This window comes from Labrus bergylta, chromosome 10 (genome assembly GCF_963930695.1).
Source record: "Labrus bergylta chromosome 10, fLabBer1.1, whole genome shotgun sequence".
Classification (NCBI taxonomy): domain Eukaryota; kingdom Metazoa; phylum Chordata; class Actinopteri; order Labriformes; family Labridae; genus Labrus; species Labrus bergylta.
The window spans coordinates 30439489-30462138 of NC_089204.1; positions in this window are offsets into that span (position 1 = coordinate 30439489).

The following is a 22650-nucleotide window of genomic DNA, read 5'->3' on the forward strand; positions in this document are numbered from 1 at the left end:
AATAATGTACAGATTAAGATGCAATGAGCATGCTATACTAATAATGTACAGATTAAGATGCAGTGAGCATGCTATACTAATAATGTACAGATTAAGATGCAGTGAGCATGCTATACTAATAATATACAGAATAAGATGCGGTGAGCATGCTATACTAATAATTTACAGATTAAGATGCAGTGAGCATGTTATACAGTTTACAGATAATTTACAGAATATGAACGTACTATAATACAATAATACAGATGGATGAGAGATGTGTGTGTGTGACCAGGAGGAGAGGTGGGGGGATGATGGGTGTGAGGTGATATGGAGGGGAAAGGGGGGTCAGCAGGGTGCGGAGAGAGAGAGGGAGAGAGAGAGAGAGAGACAGAATACAGAGTTCGAATACAGGGAGAGAGAGAGACAGAATACAGAGTTCGGGGAGTGAGGTGATATGGAGGGGAAAGGGGGGTCAGCAGGGTGCGGAGAGAGAGAGGGAGAGAGAGAGAGAGACAGAGTTCAGAGTTCGGGGGGTAGAGTTCAGTAGAGAAACAGCTCTGGGGAAAAAGCTGTTTCTCAGTCTGTTGGTTCTGGTCCGGAGGCTTCTGAAGCGCCTGCCGGAGGGCAGGAGGGTAAACAGTCTGTGGGCAGGGTGGGAGGAGTCTTTAAGGATGCCATGAGCTCGCCGCAGACAGCGTGTTCTTTGGACATCCTCAATGGCCGGAAGTGGACACCTTGTGATGCGCTGGGCGGTTTTTACCACCCGCTGTAGCGCCTTACGGTCTGCGACAGAGCAGTTTCCGTACCAGACTGAGACACTGCTGGTCAGGATGCTCTCGATCACACAGCGGTAGAAGTTCATCAGTACAGCTGAAGACAGGTGGTGTCTCTTCAGTGTCCTCAGGAAAAAGAGGCGTTGATGAGCCTTCTTAACCAGACTGGAGGTGTTAGTGGACCAGGAGAGGTCCTCTGTGATGTGGGTTCCCAGGAACTTGAAGCTGGAGACACGTTCAACAGCCATCCCGTTGATGTGAATGGGGTTGTGCGTGCTTCCTCTTTCTCTCCTGAAGTCCACGATGATCTCCTTCGTCTTGCTGGTGTTGAGGAGCAGGTTGTTGTCAGCACACCAGGCGGCCAGATGCTGTACCTCCTCCCTGTAGGCCGTGTCATCGTTGTTGCTGATGAGGCCAATCACCGCCGTATCGTCTGCAAACTTGATGATGGTGTTGGATCCATGTACAGGTCTGCAGTCGTGGGTGAAGAGGGAGTAGAGGAATGGACTCAGCACACAGCCCTGTGGTACGCCTGTGTTGAGTGTGATGGTGGTGGAGCAAGTGTGTCCTGACCTAACATGCTGGGGTCTGTTGGTCAGAAAGTCCATTATCCAGTGACGGAGGGAGGTGTTGAAGCCCAGGTCTCCGAGTTTAGTGTTCAACTTGGAGGGGATGACAGAGTTGAATGCTGAGCTAAAATCAACAAACAGCATTCGTGCGTATGTGTTGTTATTGTCCAGATGAGTGAGCACAGAGTGCAGCGCAGTGGAGACTGCATCCTCTGTACTCCTATTGCTGCGGTAGGCAAACTGGAATGGGTCCAGTGTGGGTGGGAGGCAGTTTTTCAGGTGTGCTAGGACCAGTCGCTCAAAGCACTTCATTATGATGGGTGTGAGTGCCACAGGGCGGTAGTCGTTCAGGCCTGTCGGGCTGGAGTGTTTCGGCACTGGGACAATGGAGGTGGCTTTGAAGCATGCTGGCACAGCTGCTTGGGCGAGGGACAGGTTGAAGATGTCCGTGAAAACCTCAGTGAGCTGCTCCGCACATGCTCTAAGCACACGCCCGGGGGTGCCGTCTGGACCAGCAGCCTTTCGAGCGTTGATCCGGCTCAGTGCAGCGTGGACGTCTGTAGAGGTGAGTGAGAGGGGCTGGTTGTCTGCAGGAAGTCTGGTCGTGGTCTGTGTCTCTCTGTTGTCTCTATCGAAACGAGCATAAAAGTGATTTAGCTCGTTCAGGAAGGAGACATCTGTGGTTATCGGGGTGGAGTTTCTGGGTTTATAAGAACAACACAGAAGTTGCAGCTGAAGCTAGGAGCTTTGACTCTGACGCTCTGATGAGATGTTTTGTCTTTAAGTCGATGTGAAGTTTGACATGAAGAAAACAGGATAAGATAATCCTTTATTTATCCCAAAACGGGGACATTTACAGTGTTACAGCGGCAAAGACAAAAGATTGCAAACAAAAAGTGAACACAGTACAATTTAAATAAAAAAAATAAAATTAAAAATGTACAAAAAATAGATAGACACCACAATATAGATTTTAGAAAATAGATCAGCTGAGAGCTGCAGTTTTGACAAAAATGTAGTCAGAGTATTCAGTGTAACATAAAGTGTAACATGTTAAAGCACAAAGTGGTTTGATAAGTGGAGGGAGACATAACGAAGAAGCTCATCACGTACTCGGAGATCAAACTGGTTGCGTGCACATGGTCTGTGGTCGTGTGCAGGACGCAGGTTACAAACACCCTCCTGCTCGCGGAACATTTACTACGAGGCTGGCAGGAAAAACATGTCTGTTTGCATCACACATGCAGCGCAACCCAGATTCTTCTGCCGTGTGAACGAAGAGAACATTTGTCAGAAAACAGAGCAACTTCTAATCAGCACAAAGTGATCACAAACCCCTCTGGTACACCATGTCCTTGTCTTTCAGATTGCAGAGCGGATCTACCTGAATGGTTTAATGTCTACGACGAGTAGAAGCTTGTCACACAAGGATCCATGTGTACTCACCTTACGGCTATACGTAATAGCACGCCTACAGAATGCATGTTCACACGCTTTAATGGGAGTCTATTTGAGGCTCGCTCGTGCTTTGTGATAATAAAAGGTCGGGTGATTCATCCGTTCAGCAAAGAATGTAAAGATGTTCTGTTGCAGTCACACAGGTGCCTCAGGTGTTTATTCCCTGAATTAAGACACGTGTGACATATCAGAAGCTCAGCGTCTTCTTCTTGGCTTCATCTTAAAACCCGAGGTCAGTTGGTTTGTCTTAGAGAAAAGTTTGAGAGAAGAGTCAACGTCTCGTCCTCGGTCTGCGACACATCAGACAAATCAGAATCAGAATCAGAATCAGAATCAGAATCAGAATCAGAATCAGAATCAGAATCAAAATCAAAATCAGAATCAGAATCAGAATCAGAATCAGAATCTGGGTTTATTGCCAAGTACATTTACACATAAAGGAATCTGACTTGGTGTATTGGTGCTAAACAATTAACAAGGAAATAAAACAGAACTAACAACAACTTAAATAATACAGAATAAGAAGATATTACAAAATATAAAATAGGATTTAAAAATGTAACATATGAAAAAAAATGTTTTAAAAATCAGGGACGTGTGGCAACATTTCTCTAAACACTTCAGCGAGCACATCAGGTTAAACTGAGGTCAGAGACAAACTTCAAAACAATGGACACCCACCTCTCTCAGAGGGCGAGAGAGAGGGCGAGAGTCTTCATATTTTGAAGACAATAATAAGATGACTAAGCGTAAGCCAACAAGTTCTAACTTCCTGTTTACCTCACACTTTTACTAACCAATGAGTGATGACTAGCTGTGAGTAGGAGTGTAATCAGCTGTTTCAAATCTGTACCTGAACTGTCTGACGTCAGAGAAGATGCTACCTTAGTCCTTTACCTTAAAGGCTTTCTATGTGATTTTTCACACAATATAATATAAATCCAGTATCTCCTCTGAAAATAACTCTGTGAGTCATGACTGTCTACAATGGGTGTAACACCCGAGTCCCACTGTCTGTGATGTTTTCAGAGTTTTCAGAGTCCTATCTTCACTTTGTTTACATCGCCGGGACGGCCGGCTGACTCCTCCCCTCGTGTATAAAAGTTGTTTAATTGAGGGACTAGAGAAAAGAAGAATAACATACTGTACTCACTGCTTAACTGTGTTTCTAGATCACGCTCATTTCAGGTAAATTTACATGCAGTGTGAAGATACCAGCAGAATAAAGATCGCTAGCATTAGCATGCTAACACAACAATGCAGCGCGAGTTGTTTTGGTTTCATGCTGGAGCTCAAGGGCGACATCTGCTGGATCAAAAAATCACATATTAAGCCTTTAAATGGTTCATGTGATCCAGAACGTTCTTTGGACTCAGAGAACGAGTCCATTGAATTATAATTTGAACATCCTTGTCCTTCTTTCTCCGGGAGCACCAACCTCCATTTAGGGAGCGTCTGAAGCAAAACCTTTTTTAATAAGCATTTGTTCTGTCACACTTGAAGAAAATCAATAAAGATACATCATGATGAGTCTGCAGAACCAAACTTCACTTTAATAAAGATGAAACAGAGATGAGTGGAGCTTGGCGTAGAAGGTCATGAGGATGCAGACGTCCAAACATCAAAATGAATCCAAAGGGGAACATTACATCTCGACCAAATATTCCAGCAATCCGTTCAGTCTCTGTCAGGACCTTGGACGGAGACACAGAACTGTCAAGCTTGAGCTTCACCAGACGGGAATCCCCGAGGTCATTAATATCGATCCCCCAGGGGGACGCTGAAAGTCGACAAAACGTCATGGCAACCGATCAAATATTTCATCTATTTATTTCAGTCTGGAACAAAGTGGTGGAGCCACAGACAGACCGACAGGGCCTTAGAGCCACAGCATTAGTCCAACAGAAGATTTAAAATGCTGCTTGAATGATGGGTTGTTTTTTTTTATTCATTGCTTCTCCTCCTCTGATGATGATGATGCACGACTGGAGACAGGTTGGACCTCAGAAGAGAGATTACTCTTGGCCAGACAGTTTCCTCAAAGACTCAATAATTCCTCTGAGCTGTTTCCGTGCAAAAAAAAAAGAAAGAAGTGCAACACAGCAGCGCTTCCTTCATCTCAGGGACACTTTGAATACACTCTGAGTTATTTGTGGCTTGATGGAGCAGAGAAAAGGTTTCATTCCTCTGCAGAGTGAAGCTCACACACAGTTTCAGTACACTGTAAATGAGGAACAGTAAACGAACAACATGTCAGGTCAAAGCTTCAAATAGAAGATTCCAGTGAAACACCTCTGCACTTCCTTATAAAACATCTGCTCTCACTTTGTGGTCGATTATTATACACTCATCGTGTCATGTCGGATGATTGAGTCAGATGAGGACACACACGGAGGCCGGTAAGAAATCTCTATCTCTTAAGAAAAACAATCTACTCGTGTTTGAAGAAATCCTTTAAAGAGAAGAAAAACAGAAAGTGAGGGAGTCCGTCTGGTTCATCTGACAGATAACACGTGTGGAAAGAATCAGAGACTCGTCCTCACGCAGGCGCGGGGACACAAACTTCCTGTCACAAACACTGGACCCGTCCAAACAGGTCTGTGTACAGCTCTACATCCTGGTGTACCTCACACACACACAAACACTTTCTGTGAATGACTGGTTACATAAGTCGTTTTCCACTCGAGATCTTCTGAAATAAATCTTCACTCTGAACTCCTCCCGAGCTGCTCGTTCACACACGCATCTCACAGCTATGATGACCATTTCTGCATCACTTCAACATGATTTTAAGATTTGACTGATTACTTTTAAAGCTCTCCATGGCCTCTCCCCCCAGCTCTTCATCAGACCTTTTACTACCTTACAAACCCATGCACACATTAAGATCCTCGGGCAGAGATCTCCTGGTGGTTCCAAATGTCAAAAATTAAAAACAAAAGGGGATAGAGCATTACCGTGAGGGCTCCAAGACCCTGGAACCACCTGCCCGAGGAGATCAGGTCGGCAGAATCACTCATTTCTTTTAAGTCCCTTCTTCAGACGCACTTTTTCCAGCGAGCATTTCCTGATTTTTGTTGATTTTAAATTATTACTATTTTCACTTTTTAGAATTCCTTTAAAAGAGTTGTTTGTATTTTAGAGTTCTTTTAAAGGGATTTTATATCTTCAAGTGATTTTTATTCCTTAATCTTGCCTTGTTTATTATTGGCCTGTTTTTATATTTGCTGTCCTTGTAGAGCACTTTGTAACTTGTTTTTGAAAAGTGCTCTATAAATAAAGATTATTATTATTATTATTATTATTATTATTATTATTCTAACATGTCGTTAAACAAGTGATGCTTTTATGGCAAAGTTTCCGGAGCACTCCTCCAGAATTCTCATAAATTCAAACCTAACCTCCTCCTCTCTCCATCCTCTCTCCCGGTTGCTCCCTCTATGTCCTTCTTTTCCCTGAAGAAGCTTCCCTGAACCACATGATGTAACCTCATCAATCAATCAATCAAACTTTATTTATAAATCACTTTTCATACAACAAATGTATCCCAAAGTGCTTTACATCAACATTTAATCAAACAGCAACAACATGACTCCCTCCCCCACCACTATCCCACAATCCAAAAACTTAAGGTAAAAATAGACAAGAACAGGAACTGAGGAAACACAGGAGGTTCAAAATGTAATAAAACTAGATGAAATGAGATTCAGTTAAAAGCTCTACTAAAAAAGTCTTGAGTTAGCTTTTAAAAATGTTTACATTGTGTTCTGCCCTCAGGGGTCCTCATAACCTCTTTCAGAATCATTTGGGTCTTTGCTGGGGAAATTGACGGTTTCAACAAAACAGAGGAGAAGAACATAAAAACACAAAGAAGCAGTTTCATCACTTCCATCAGCTGTGCGTCGCTTGGAGGTTATAACCGTCGCTAGCTCCTCCCACTCACTCGTGGTGAATGTTTCCTACGGTCTCTCTCACATCGGCTCACCACGACTTCATGCAGAATCTGTAGGGAGCAGGAAGGAACAGGTCCGGGTAAAGTCTGGGTCTGTTTGGGTTCACACATGTAGCTCAACTTGAACATTTCAGGAACTTTTCAGGAGTTTTGTGCACGCCTCAAAACACCACACTGTATGCTAATTTGCGCACACACACACACACACACACACACACACACACACACACACACACACACACGAACTGGCCCTTTTCCCCCCGTTTCGTCCCGCACTGGAGCATGGACGGGCCAAAGCTCACTTTTCAAGAGGGGATGCTTTGAGTTCCAGAGGGGTGCACATGAAAGAGCAGCAGAATATAAAGGAGAGCCCAAGGATACACCGCAGCTCGATGTGAGGACAATTTAGCCCTGATGGAAAAGCTGGATCAAAGGCTTGGCCTCCATAATTGCACATTCCCCAACAAACACTGTGCCATTTGAAGAGCGGGCCAGACCTCCGGACTCCTGAGACCCGTTCTGTGCACACACACACACACACACACACACACACACACACACACACACACACACACACACACACACACACACACACTCCTTTCACCTTGTTCTCCACTATCTCAATGTCTCGCTAAAAGATTAGAGAAATGCTTTCATTCCAAAAGTGCTCACTATTTTCTCTCTTGAATGTTGAGATGCTGAGCGAGGCCGAGCCCTCTGAGTTTCTCCTCTCTTATTGTGAAAGGTCGCCAAGTCGTGGCTATCGACACGGTGAGTCATAGAGCAAAATGACAAGGCCCATACTCATAAATTCATCAGTTGCACTTTAGCAGTAACACAATCTCTCTGCTCTTTTGAGAGTTGAAGTTGCTTTTCGCTTCATTTGCCAGTAAAGACATCAGAGTGCAGCGGGGACAAAAGAACACTTTACTTTCTTTAAGTCCAGATTCAACAGGACCAGGATGACTGATGAACTTGTTTCCTGCAGTAGGACTCGTTCAGTCTCACAGTCTCTCAGGAAAGAGAGTCTCTCTGCAGGACGTTTGTAGCGTCTGTTTGTGTTCAAAGCTAACTGAAGCTCAGCTGACACTCAAAGAACAACGGAGGGAAAATAATGAACTTTCACTTTGCTTCAGTGTGTCAAACAGATTCTACTGTTTCCTTCTGGAGTGTCCGAACAGCCCAGCAGCGAGCTACGCAGCGAGTCCGCCTTCAAAATAAAAGCACCACACTTCAGTTTGTCCGCCTTCAAAATAAAAGCACCACACTTCAGTTTGTCCGCCTTCAAAATAAAAGCACCACACTTCAGTTTGTCCACCTTCAAAATAAAAGCACCACACTTCAGTTTGTCCGCCTTCAAAATAAAAGCACCACACTTCAGTTTGTCCACCTTCACAATAAAAGCACCACACTTCAGTTTGTCTGCCTTTCAAAATAAAAGCACCACACTTCAGTTTGTGCACCTTCAAAATAAAAGCATACAATTATGCTTCAGAAATTAATCGATAGCCGCCCTGAAATGCATCGAAGCAAATGTGAAGAGCCTGTTGTGAACTTTACAGGAGTATAATTAATATATTTGTTACTACTAGGAAGTTAAAGTAAAAAGTTACTCAGGGGAAGTACAGAAACATGAACTCTACTGCGTCCAGTAATGACGTGTTTGTACTTTCTCACTTCCTGCCTCAGTGTTTTAAGCAGCTCACAAATGATGATGTTGGTACTCCAGACTCTGACCTCTAATGATGTCATCGTGATCTGTTTAAACTCATCTATGAGAGAATCCGCTGTGTGGACGCTGTGCTGTATCCGTCGGTGAACTTAAAGCAGGAGGTGCGGGTTGGAAAGGGAAGTTTTCTCGTCTCACTCCCTCGGCCCTCCCTGCAGGTTCAGCTTTGAGAATGCAGTTGGAGCTTGTAAATCTGCCGTGGCTATCGTAACTGTGCCACAGGTGAGAGACCTCTGGGTGGAATGTGTTTCGCTCTGCGGTGGAGGAAACCATCAGTAAAAAGAAAACACTGTTTATATAACCTCAAGTCAACCTGGGATAACCTGAAGGGAAGTCGACTCCTTGATATGCTGACTGCTTACAGTTTGTTTAGTTTTGTGCTGTTTGCAGATTATTTATCATCACGAGGTTGTGCTCTTATCGTCCCTCTACCGTATGATATGTGATCTGAAGTGACTTCCTGTTCTCTCTCCCCGTGTGTTTCTAAAGTACTGAAGTTTGCACTGATCCCCTATCACTGCTCAGACACCCAGCGTGGTCACACAGACACTTTCTGAGCCTTCTGATGGTTTTATGTTGCGTCTAGACTTTAATAAGTGGTCGTGTCTTTCCTAAAGGCCCCCCCAAAAAGTCTCCCCTGAAAGCAATGCTATAGCGATGCTCCAGTAATAAAATACTTCATGCATGTGTTGTTGAAGTGGACCCAATAAACCGGCCCCTAACCCACAATGTGCCGCCTTGTCTACAGAGATATCTTGGGTTATTTTTGGGTGTTCATACAGAAAATGCAGAAACTTTGAAGAGTTTTTTTACATCGTGGAAGTCCCATCTGGAACCACTGCGATGTAGACAACACAAAGAACTCAAAACTTTCTGTTTCTGTAACGTTTGAAGACAGAGAGGGAAGCTGCATAAACCAATCCACACTTCATGTGGACCAGCTGAAGCTCTGAGTGATTGTTTGCAGCTACAAAGAGAGAGATGAAGTTTTATATTCTTCAACAGATGAAACACCGAAGTCCTCAGTTATAAATCACTACTTTATACAGATCAGTGCACCAACACCACAACCTGATTTTGTCCTGAATGACCGCTAGCTTGAAGCGTCTTCTTTTTTTTTGTATTGTCATCATGTCTCAACACACAGTACACATATTTTATATTCATCATAACAATGACAATATTTGACATTTTTATAAGTGGTGTGGTGTCAAACAGGTTGTGTCCCCCAGTGATGTGGAAATACTAAAAAAATAACACTTACAATACAGAAACATGATTTACAGTTTGTTTAAAGTAGCTTGAAGTAAAAACTGAGGTAGCTTGGATCTGTGTTACATAAATTCATACATTTTTCCCTCCATCAAGGTTTTCTTCTTTCTGACAAAATTAGTTATGTAAATGAAAGAATAAAATTAAATGAAAAGAAAGAGAAGAAGAGTCAAAGGAGAAAGAAAAGAAAACAACAAAACACAAAAACCACAAAACAAACTAGGTGGTGCACTTTGAAGCGTTTTCTGTTTGCAAACATTAACGTTATATTCTGCACAGCTCTGCCCCTCTACTAGAAGGTTTAGACAAGCTGAAATACTTCAACACCTACAGAGCTGAGAGGTGAAGACTAAAGGAGAGAGTGTACTGTACGACTGAAACGTTTAGGACTAAAGCTCATGAAGAGGAGGAGGATATGTGTCAGCTGTGTTTGTGGTATCGGAGCCTCTTGGAGATTTTATCATGAAAGTGTTGCACTAATAATCTTCTAGCTGTGCAGATTGTTGCACAACCTGACCCTCTAAGGAGTCTGTGGCGCAGTGATATTTTAGTCATGAGTGAGCACCATGGAGTATCTCACCATACCGCCCCTTTACTTCCTGGTTTCTTTGTGGCATGACGTCATGGCGACTTCATGGTTTATACTCTCACATTAAGGATGGTTTCTGTGCCGCTTTAGGAGAGGAGTAACAGATTTGTCATGACGACTTTTGCATCAGATTTATTGTAAAATGACATCACATTCAGCTTTGAGATCAGAGATGAAGCTCCGACTTCAAAAGGTTAAAAATTAAAACTAAGCTGTTCCTCTTGAGCAGTTTATGAGAAAGTACGACCAGAAAGGAAGTCAAATACCGTAATCGGCCTGTTTGGTTATGAACCGTGCAGCTAAAGTCCAACAGTAGGTTATGAATCACAGAGCACTGATACAGATATGCTAACCATCTGCAGCTCACCTGTGACCCTCTCATATTCTGCTCACTAACCACATGGACCCTCAGATAGCCCCTCTCTCTCTCGGGACCGAGGTCTCAGTCTCCCGTTCAGCGCCGACCTGTCGTGAACCCGGGAGGATTGTCCTCAGTCGTCAGTGAAAAGTGTTCGAGTGGCTCAGATTGAATTTCTTCTTTTTCTTACTCTCAGGTTCAAAGCAAAGGTCAGAGAAAATAGCTGAAGAGAAAGAGAACCACAAAGAGGTTATGATGAAGCATAATGATCCCTTCCTCTCTGCTTTAAGCTTTGAAGAGAAGAAGAAGGGGGGGGGGGGGGGGGGGGGTAAAGAGATGACTAAGCACGTTCAGGTTGTTTTTCCCCTTTGGCTTCAGTTAAACCTGTTGAGGTGCTAATAACACGACGCAGACTGTCCACAGACCCAGTTTTGACAAGTCCACAGTCTCCATTTCAGTCAGAGAGGATGAAATGTCGAGATGAAAGTGAGGAGGGGAGGGGGGGAGGCTTTGGTGTTAATCAGGTGCTGATTGGCAGCTTGGGAGCCTTTGAGAGTTTAAGGAAAGCGGTTGGGAAGAGGCTTGTAATCCCTGAACGCCATCACATCTCCTCCACACTGAGACCAAGTGAAACATTTGTTCTTCCTGTAGAGTAAGCTTGGACTACACTGGACGATGTCAGACCGATTAAAGGAAGAATATGTGATTTTTTGATCCAGCAGATGTCGCCTTTGAGCTCCAGCATGAAACCAAAACAACTCGCGCTGCATTGTTGTGTTAGCATGCTAATGCTAGCGATCTTTATTATGCTGGTATCTTCACACTGCATGTAAATTTAGCTGAAATGAGCGTGATCTAGAAACACAGTTAAGCAGTGAGTACAGTATGTTATTCTTCTTTTCTCTAGTCCCTCAATTAAACAACTTTTATACACGAGGGGAGGAGTCAGCCGGCTGTCCTGGCGATGTAAACAAAGTGAAGATAGGACTCTGAAAACTCTGAAAACATCACAGACAGTGGGACTCGGGTGTTACACCCATTGTAGACAGTCATGACTCACAGAGTTATTTTCAGAGGAGATCCTTGATTTCTATTTAAGTGTGAAAAATCACATAGAAAGACTTTAAGACACACATTTGAGTCGTACGACTGATTTTGAAGTTTCAGCCCAATCGCACATTGTTAGTCCTGCTCGGAGGTACGACCGCCGATAACGGCCCAATCAGCTGCTCCCGACCAGTCCATTATTTTCTGACATGTTTGATATTTTGGTCGTACGACTGCACACACTCGCACAGTGAGAGCAGAGCCGCGAGCCACGATTCCCCGACTTTTTTTTAACACATCGTGTTTGAATGAACTGTCAGACAACATCCCAAATCACCATGGCAACAGCAGGTAAGCCTGTTTAATCTGTCCTTCCCCCTTTGATTATGAAAGAAACGTCGGCAGGAAAAGTCTGCAGACCATTATCGTTATTTGAATCGACAGAAACACACTTCTATCTGACTTTAACCTCCGTCTGTGGGAGTTTCTTTATTGACAATCGTGAAGATTAGACTGAGCTGAGTTTCATCAGCTACTTCATCCTGTCAGCCTCAGATGACATCATCAACCATCATTCAGGGGGGGCGGAGATGTCACTGCCGCTCAGGGCAGACATCTTTGATCACATAAATATGTATTCATGACGCATCTACTCATCTCTCCAGATTGTATTTTTGCTAGCTTGAGCAAGAGGCCTTCTTCTTGCCAGACTGCAGAGGAACCGGTTTGAAAACGTCATATATGGACGCTTAAAGGACCACAGACCACTCTAACACGGCGAGAGAGCATTAACGGGGGGGCAGAGAGATCTCACTTGTTCCTCTCCAATAAATATGTTCACAAGATCTTTAAGGAAGTGGGACGCAGGTCGTCTAATTGGAGGGCTGGCAGGGGTTAAACACTTCCCTCAGCGTTACAATCTGTCACTCCGCACCGCTGCATGCTGGGACTAAAGCTGGACCTGAACGTGGGAGACCATCTGAGCCGTTTCCAAGGACACTTGACTGCAGACTGAGGAAACACATGAAGCAGCTGCGTGCCCACACACACACCCGATCCATCACCTCGCTTCAGCCCCCGCTGTCGCTGCTGCTGCTCGCTAACTTCACAACTCCAATCAAAAACACATCTGAAGAAGTTAAACCCCACGAGCTGTAGCTAACACGTTTTCTCAATAATCATGACAGACCGCCAGCAGCCCGTTCTCCTCCTCGCCCCGTCGGGCCTCGCACTAATTGAGTCGTCGTTCTGTTTCACCCCGGGGCGCTCGCAGGAAGTGGCATGAATTACTCGACACACACCGCACTGCTCGGATCGTAATCTTCTGATAATTTAAAGACGATTTCCAGCCTGTTACTGAGCGTGCAGTTGATTGGTGCAGAGAGACCCCGCCTCCTTCATCGAGTCTGTGAGGCGTCCCAGAGGTTCAGAGTAACCACTCAGAGCGTTTCATCAGGATGCTAACACCCACATCTCTGTTTCTGCTTTAATGACGAGAGCTATTTTTTTTATTTTTTTTATTTTTTTATTTTTTTATTATTATTATTATTATTATTATTATTATTATTATTATTTTCATTAGGTGCAATAGAGTGACAAACTGGTGACATATATATAACAAATGAGGCACAAAAAAACAAACAGACAAGGTCAGGACAATAACTCAAAAATACTGTAAAAAAAATAAATAATACAAATAAAACAAATAAAGACTGCAGGGTTAGCCCTAACTCTATAATTCTACATTTCTAAATGAAAGTTTGATTAGTTTTCAGATTTTGCAACATGGAGAGGCGGATGTGTAAAGAGGGGCGGGGGGGCTGACACATATTTGCTGCTGTCTTTCAACACTAAGTGAGGGGTGTTTCTTCCCCCGGCAGTTTGTTTAACCACTTATATGATTGGATCGCTCATTAATTCTCTTTCTGTCACGGCCCCAGCATTCATCATCTTTTAATCGTGCTTTAAAAACCGCCATCCTCAACATCTGTCTGATGATTTAAGGTCGACATATTACGCAGAGATGTTTTTCTGCCACTGATATTTTCTGATGCTTTGATGCGACAAAGGCGTTGTGATTTCCCATAAAACAAACGAGCGGTTTGCGTTTTTTTATCATGTTTGATACGATGAAGCCTGGGAACGTTCTGTGAGAACGATGAACATGGCTTCTTTTCTACAGTTTCACTAAATCCACGTCCATCCATCTGTTATCTATACCAGGGGGGCTGGAGGTGATCCCAGCTGTCATAGAGCGAGAGGCAGGTTACACCCTGGACTGTTCACCAGCCAATCACAGAGCTGACATATAGAGACAGATAACCAGCCACACTCACATTCACACCTACAGACGATTTAGAGTCAACAGTTAACCTAAAGAGCATGTCTTTGGACTGTGGGAGGAAGATGGAGAACCAGGAGAGAACCCACACATGAACGAGGAGAACATGCAGACTCCACACAGAGAGACTCCTGAAGGACGGGGATTCAAACCAGGAACCTCCTCACAGAGAGACTCCTGAAGGACGGGGATTCAAACCAGGAACCTCCTCACAGAGAGACTCCCATCAGACGGGGATTCAAACCAGGAACCTCCTCACAGAGAGACTCCTGAAGGACAGGGATTCAAACCAGGAACCTCCTCACAGAGAGGCTCCTGAAGGACGGGGATTCAAACCAGGAACCTCCTCACAGAGAGACTCCTGAAGGACAGGGATTCAAACCAGGAACCTCCTCACAGAGAGGCTCCTGAAGGACGGGGATTCAAACCAGGAACCTCCTCACAGAGAGACTCCTGAAGGACGGGGATTCAAACCAGGAACCTCCTCACAGAGAGACTCCTGAAGGACGGGGATTCAAACCAGGAACCTCCTCATAGAGAGACTCCTGAAGGACCGGGATTCAAACCAGGAACCTCCTCACAGAGAGACTCCTGAAGGACCGGGATTCAAACCAGGAACCTCCTCACAGAGAGACTCCCGTCAGACGGGGATTCAAACCAGGAACCTCCTCACAGAGAGACTCCTGAAGGACGGGGATTCAAACCAGGAACCTCCTCACAGAGAGACTCCTGAAGGACGGGGATTCAAACCAGGAACCTCCTCACAGAGAGACTCCTGAAGGACGGGGATTCAAACCAGGAACCTCCTCACAGAGAGACTCCCGTCAGACGGGGATTCAAACCAGGAACCTCCACACAGAGAGACTCCTGAAGGACGGGGATTCAAACCAGGAACCTCCTCACAGAGAGACTCCTGAAGGACGGGGATTCAAACCAGGAACCTCCTCACAGAGAGACTCCCATCAGACGGGGATTCAAACCAGGAACCTCCTCACAGAGAGACTCCCATCAGACGGGGATTCAAACCAGGAACCTCCTCACAGAGAGACTCCTGAAGGACGGGGATTCAAACCAGGAACCTCCTCATAGAGAGACTCCTGAAGGACCGGGATTCAAACCAGGAACCTCCTCACAGAGAGACTCCTGAAGGACGGGGATTCAAACCAGGAACCTCCTCACAGAGAAACTCCTGAAGGACGGGGATTCAAACCAGGAACCTCCTCACAGAGAGACTCCCATCAGACGGGGATTCAAACCAGGAACCTCCTCACAGAGAGACTCCCATCAGACGGGGATTCAAACCAGGAACCTCCTCACAGAGAGACTCCTGAAGGACGGGGATTCAAACCAGGAACCTCCACACAGAGAGACTCCTGAAGGACGGGGATTCAAACCAGGAACCTCCACACAGAGAGACTCCTGAAGGACGGGGATTCAAACCAGGAACCTCCTCACAGAGAGACTCCTGAAGGACGGGGATTCAAACCAGGAACCTCCTCACAGAGAGAATCCCGTCAGACGGGGATTCAAACCAGGAACCTCCTCACAGAGAGACTCCTGAAGGACGGGGATTCAAACCAGGAACCTCCACACAGAGAGACTCCTGAAGGACGGGGATTCAAACCAGGAACCTCCACACAGAGAGACTCCTGAAGGACGGGGATTCAAACCAGGAACCTCCTCACAGAGAGACTCCTGAAGGACCGGGATTCAAACCAGGAACCTCCTCACAGAGAGACTCCTGAAGGACGGGGATTCAAACCAGGAACCTCCTCACAGAGAGACTCCTGAAGGACGGGGATTCAAACCAGGAACCTCCTCACAGAGAGACTCCTGAAGGACGGGGATTCAAACCAGGAACCTCCTCACAGAGAGACTCCTGAAGGACGGGGCACCACCTTGCAGCCCGTTTTAAAATACACATATGAAAAAAAAAAAAAAATTGACAGACAGCAGAAGTGTTTTTTGAAGGAAACATAACGTTAAGGCCGACTGCTGAGGAAGACATGAGAAGAGATCCTTATCATTATTATCATTACCCCCCCCCCCCCCTTCCCCCACCCGCCCCCCTCCTTTCTACCGCAGCACACACTTACACTCACACTTATCTTGATAAGCTGTCAGCCTTCAACCGAGCCCGAGGAGCAGAAACACACACATTCTCTCTCTTCTTCTCTGAATGTGTTTATTCACCAAATCGACGTCAGTGAGCCTCAACAGCCACAACCCGCTTTACTGCAGGACACCACACCTATAGAACACGCCCACAGGACGTGTTTAACGCCTCAAATTAGAGAACATATTATCCACATCCTTGCGTTGGCTAAACAAATATTTTCTCGTCTCAAAAACAATCCATCACCATTTGTTAAACATTCAAAGTGATTTGGAAAGAAAAATCTGGCTCTTTGTTCAAACTCAGGAGAATAAAATATATTTGTTTACATCTAAATGTCTCATTTTCAAGTTTCAGCTGAAATGCAATCCTCTTCTCTTTATACATCTCATTCAAACAAAGACGGATGCACAATAAATAAATCTGCTTCACATTGTCAGCAAGTGTCCTTTAGTTTAGGGGCGTGGCCTCAGAGTTGGTGTTCTCAGACTAAACAGTTCTGGAGACTTTTTGAAGAGGAACTTTCAACGAGGGAGTTCCAGGAGAACTACACACCATGGGGACCTTTTTTTTCATGTCTGCATTCACATCGTCATGGTTACGACTGATATGAACCTCAAATAAAGAAGACTGGCCTACAGATGCTGCAAAGTCACTTATGAACTCAAACAACTCAAAAGGGGGGGGGGGGGGGTTCCAACAGTTCCTGGAACTATGAAAAAGTTCCTGCGGACTGAAAAACAATGATTGAGAACATGGTCGTAATGTTTAGATAAGGCGATTGATTCTAAGTCATGTCCAGATTGTTTGTGCTCATGCATGAGCAACTGAACCGTGCAGAAGCCGACCTCTTCAATCCGTGCCAGAGCCGAGGAGGTGAACCGTACAGAGCACTCAGACGAGACAAAGGAACTGGACTTTAGGGTTCAAACGTTCTTGGCACCCTGAATCAAATTTCTCCCTTCTAAATTAAAAATACTTTTTACTTTTAGTTTTGTTTCCACGTATCAACAATCAGTTTCAGTTATTCTTTCTCAAAATTTCAAAATTTATGAAACAGACGGGAACCCGATCAGTTTTATAACCGAACGAGGGGTTAGAGATGCAGGTCCAGCATGCTCATGTCTCCTCAGAATCACGCTCTCATTATCGAGCGTTCATCACCGCTTCATGTTTGAATGTAAAGACGGTGAATCGATGTTTCTCCTCCAGAGTTTAAAACATAAATCAAACACGTGTTCTCAAAATTATTTGGCCGAGGGTCGACAATAAATTCTAAATCTTGTTCAGTTGTTTGTTTTAAAATTACTTTACACTTAAAGGAAACTTGTATTTTCCATCTCTGCGTCTTAACGAGCTGAGTGGAGGGCGGCGGGCCAGCTGTGGTTCTGATCCAGCCGTCCGCTCAGACGGATCAGTGTGTGAGGGAGGGGTCTGCTGCTGCGAGGCGGCTCCACCTAATCCCAGGCTGCATTACTCAACCCGTCCAGTCCAGCAGCTCTCAGACGCGGGGACTTCCCCCGGCCCTCCAAAGACGTACACCAACACTGTGTTGCCTCATGCACAGCTGAGGTAATCTCATTACTTCAGACTCCGACCTGAACGCCGTCTGATTCGTCCAGCTCTCATTGTGTGAGAGAAAAAGACCTCGCTCTCCTCCGAGTGTTAAAGCCAGAGGTGTACAAATACTTTGTTACCTTTCTTAAGTAGACATTTTGGGTATCTATACTTTACTGGAGTCATTTTTTTTTTTTCAGCCAACTTTTTATTTCTACTCTTTAAATTTTAAAAATAGCCTCGTTACTCCTATTTCATTCCAGCTTGTCATTGTTCTAAAAAACACACAAAAAAATAAATAAAACCTATTGCGCCATCCGGATAGAGTGAATTTGACCATACAAGGGTAATTGTTACTAAGCCTGCCCTGGGGTACACCAGTTTTCTTGTCCAGTTTTGTTATCTTACGTCCGTTGCCCTCACAGATTCCTGCAGCTGGATGTACATTTACATTCCAATAAAGACTATTGATAACATCCTTCTGAAGACTTTTTGCACCATAACAATACTTATAGGCAACAAGTCATCATATCTTCCTCTCCATGAAACACATGTTAATACTCAGTAGTTCACATATATGGTTCTTTAATGTGTTTGTACTAAAGTTCCTTTTCAATGTGCATTAAAGCGGCTGAAACAGGTGCATCCCAAATGTTTCAACATTAACATTTTAATATAACATTAAAGTCATTATGGCCTTTAGAAAAATGTTTTTTTGGGGAGGTGGGGTAGTGCACTATAGGGGGCGCAGCCTAAGCTTTTGTCCCCTTACATTACTTTTACTTTCATACTTGAAGTAGTTTTGAAACCAGAACTTTGAGTAAAAAGCTTGAGTTGATACTTTTTAAACCCTCGTATCGAAACTTCTACCTGAAGAATCTCAGGTAGATGTCAATACTTTTGACACCTCTGGTTAAAGTGAAAACATTTCTGTAATGGTCGCTTCCTGACACGTCTCACGGGGCTACGTATCAGCGTTTTCTCCTGCTGGTAACCGTACTCCGCTGGGAGTTTTCTCACACAGCGAGTCTCCTGCCAAGAGAATCCAAACAAAGCTCTCAGTCATCTCCATGTTGTCCTCCAATAGATACCAATCAAACCTCACCAGACATCTTCGGGGGGGAAATCCATCACATGGGTGTGCAGCAGCTCCGCAAGGTATTGTCTCTTTTGCACGCAACTCTAAAATTACTGCTCTCCGCTGCGTCTGGCACCCGTTCAACCGCTGCAGGGTGCTGAGGGTGTCATGTCTTCAAAAGGCCCTGAACGCACCGTGGTGGAACATTCTGCATATCTGTCGAAACATGGCTTGTTAAAATCCACCGGCTCTCATCACGAGGGGCGTAATTGAATGTAAGTGAGGTTCTTTAAGTCGTTCTTTAAATGACATGACGTGTACATAAAGGTCAGAGGTCACAGGTTGAAGAGAAACCTACATGTAATCCATTTAATTGAGAAACCTGATGTTTAGGAGGCGAGTTTTTATGATCCTGCAAACGGAGTAAACCTTCCTGAAGTCTGAAACTAAAAGATGTGAAAACGACCTCCGCGCTCACAGCAGGATGTCATCATTTTAAAATCTTCTAGAGGGCGAAGCGCAGGCGGGTGAGATCGTGGATCAGAGTGGGAGGATCTTTATTGCTCCCCCCGGGGGGTTTAAAGTACCTGTTTGTTTGAATCAACCGTAGCAGCTACAGTAACAGTTGATGTCACGTTTTACAGTCAGTGACTCCATTAAGTAAAAGTGAAACAGTCAAATAAGCCACGCCCCTTAGTCTGCCTAAATATGCATAACTATTAGCCGACTTTGGGGTCAAGCTTACTCGGATCTGGGGCCGGGTCCCTGACGTGAAACCACCCTAACAGAACGGGTTATTCTCAGAGTAGCATTAAAAGTATTAATAAGGTGATATTCATACAGAGGTGGCTTTGAGTCATGATTTTAAGAAAAAAGACAAACCAGTAAAAACTAAGTCTTCAAACTCTCCCGTTGAGCTGGAATGGATCGACCTTTGTGTACGATGGTTCGAGGTCACCCCTTGATAAATCTTGTAACTAACCCCCCCTCTCCTCTTTTAGTTTATGTCCTGCTGCAGCCAGACGTTCAGATGTTGTTTGTAATAAACACATGGGCAGGTTGATTCCTCTCTAGTAGCGTCCAGGACCAGAGTGTGAGATAAAACAGAACAAACTAGATGTGCTCTGACAGATTTCCCTCGATAGATAAATATGAACTTGAAGCAAAGCGTCGGCTCTATCTGTGAAAACAAACAGGGCCATATATTCCACTTGGAATAACAGAGATCAGCTGTATCAACACTGATCCTCCTACTGCAGCCAGACACCTCAAGTGAGAACGCAGCGAGGCTGAGAACCGTCCTGCGAGTGCATCGGAGCAGACGTGAGTCAGAGCCGTCGACTCTCAGCTCAAACTCAAAGTAATCAGGGCCAATCTCAACTTTATACAACTGTCAGCTGTGGACAGACTAAATAAAAAAGCGCCCATCTTCAAACGGACGCAGCTGAAGAGCGCTGTACGGCCGCTCTGATGGGACGGCGGTATCATGTTGGAGACTTCTCCCTCACAAATAATCGGACTGCTGTTTGCACTGGCACAGCTGTTCTCCTTTGTTCAGCTGTCGCTGGACTCCCTCCCTCTCCCAGTTTGATAACAGAATACATGTGAGCATGTTTCCAATGAGAAGGAGCCTCTATCTGCAACAACAACACTTTGAAACACATCCCATCAAACCAGAAGATTTTTAAGATCCAGTGTTTTCTCTCTCTCTCTCTCTCTCTCTCTCTCTCTCTCTCTCTCTCTCTCTCTCTCTCTCTCTCTCATACATCCTGCGGCCGAGTCGAGAAGCTCTGAGGGTCGTTTTCCTTTTTAAGTCAAATCCGTCCGTCACACAGAGTCAGATCTGTTGAGCCTTTGGTTTCATTAAGTGTGAAGAAGACCAGCAAAACACAACGAAGGAGAAGAATAGTGGGGTGCTGGTTGTGTACGCTGAGTACGCTGATTCATGTACAGAGGCTGTAGTCCTCCAAGCGGGCAGCCCAGGTTCAAATCCCACCTGTGGCTCCTTTCCCGCATGTCATTCCCCATTCTCTCTCTCTCCCTGATTTCCGACTCTATCCACTGTCCTGTATCTCCATTAAAGACACAAAAAGCAAAAAAATAAATTAAAAAAACAAAACAAAACAACGTCCGACTCTACGCTCCAACTTGTCATTGGACGTGTCGCTGTGTTCATGAACGAGTGGAAAAGAACAAACTGGGGAGCAGAAAAAGAATTTGGAAAATGTTGGAACTTTTTTTTTTGTTAAGATTTATTTTTGGGCATTTTGTGCCTTTAATGGAGAGCTAGGACAGTGGATAGAGTCGGACATCAGGGAGGGAGAGAGAGAGAGAGAGAGTGGGGAATGACATGTGGGAAGGGAGCCACAGGCTGGATTTGAACCTGAGCCGCCTGCTTGGAGCACAGCCTCCAGACATGGGGCGTGTGCACTAACCACTGCGCCACTGCCCCTAGAAAATGTTGACGCTTTTTGAGGAAAGATTGTCTGAGTTGGTTAGGAACTATAAACATATATATGATGTTAGCTCGCCCGGACAGACAGCAGGGCGGAGATCAGACGGGGACTGAATGTTGATTGGATGCCAGTGAAGGAGTAATGGAGGACCGTTTGAAACCATTTGGATGCATTGTGTAACGTCCATCCTAAAGTCAAGGATGTGTGCGAGTAAAGGTCGTGAAAGTTTGGAAGCATACATGATCCTTTAGGGACGACTCAGCGCCATCTCTGAGAGAGTCAGCATTTCCAAAATGGCGACCACCATTGATGGGCTTCAAAACGCCTCTTTAGAACCAATGTGTGACGTCACTGAGACAACGTCCATATTTTTACAGTCTGTGAAGAATACTGGACTGGAAATGCTTTCGGGAAGGATGTTTGCATACCGAAGAAGAGACAATGTTTGAAGCTGTATTTCCATTCAGAAGAGGTGAAGATAAAAAGTTTGATTATTGTGAAAAACAAGCATTTAGAAGATGAGGTTGTGCAGGACTTCAGGACTCTCTCTGCTGTTTGTTTCTGCAGTCAGAGCGAGGAGAGCAGGGAGACTTGGTTTGCAAAAGCTTTTTAAATGTTTAACATAAGTTGTCAGATTTTTTTGGCCAGGGAAGAATTTGTTTACCCAACAAATTGAAGCGGATGACATTTTCAATATTTGGAGGCGTAAAGCATGTCCTGTGGGCGTGTTTCCTGTAGGTGTGGTGACCCGCAGTCAGCCCGGTTGTGGCTCTTGAGGTCTCAGAGGAAATCATAAAAACATTCAGAAATGGAAGAAGGAAAAAAAAAAGTTTTACATGTCTTTACATCAGCTGATTCACAGATGTTGTGTTGTGTTAGAGGGCTTACGATAATAAAGATGTCACTGATTCACATCAGAGGACAGAGTCCCAGAGTAGTCTACATGCACTCAGTGAAGCTGGAGAAGAGACTCGAGTTTGTAAAGTGATTCTTTGTAAGAGTCTGCAGGTTTCAATGTAAATCCAAAACATCCCAGGTAAGAGGCTGCAGACTGTGGAGGTCTGTCTTTCTAAAGCTTTCTTTGTTATCTGGATGAAGAAAGATCCATTCAAGGCGTCAATCGTGGCAACAACTTATCCCGAGATTTGTTGCTTCAAACAAGATGGTGGAGTGCTGAACTGTTGAATGTAAGTAACTAGCTTGAATAGCTACCAATAACGATGCTAAAAAAATCGCTGAGTGATACATAACGTTACCTGTGTTAGCTAGTTCCAGGCAGTATTTCTTTCTAGGCTGCGTAAACATATTTAAATGAAAATGACAGATATGACAAAGGAGACACCAGACAGAGTGTTGGAGCGTCAGAGGAACGT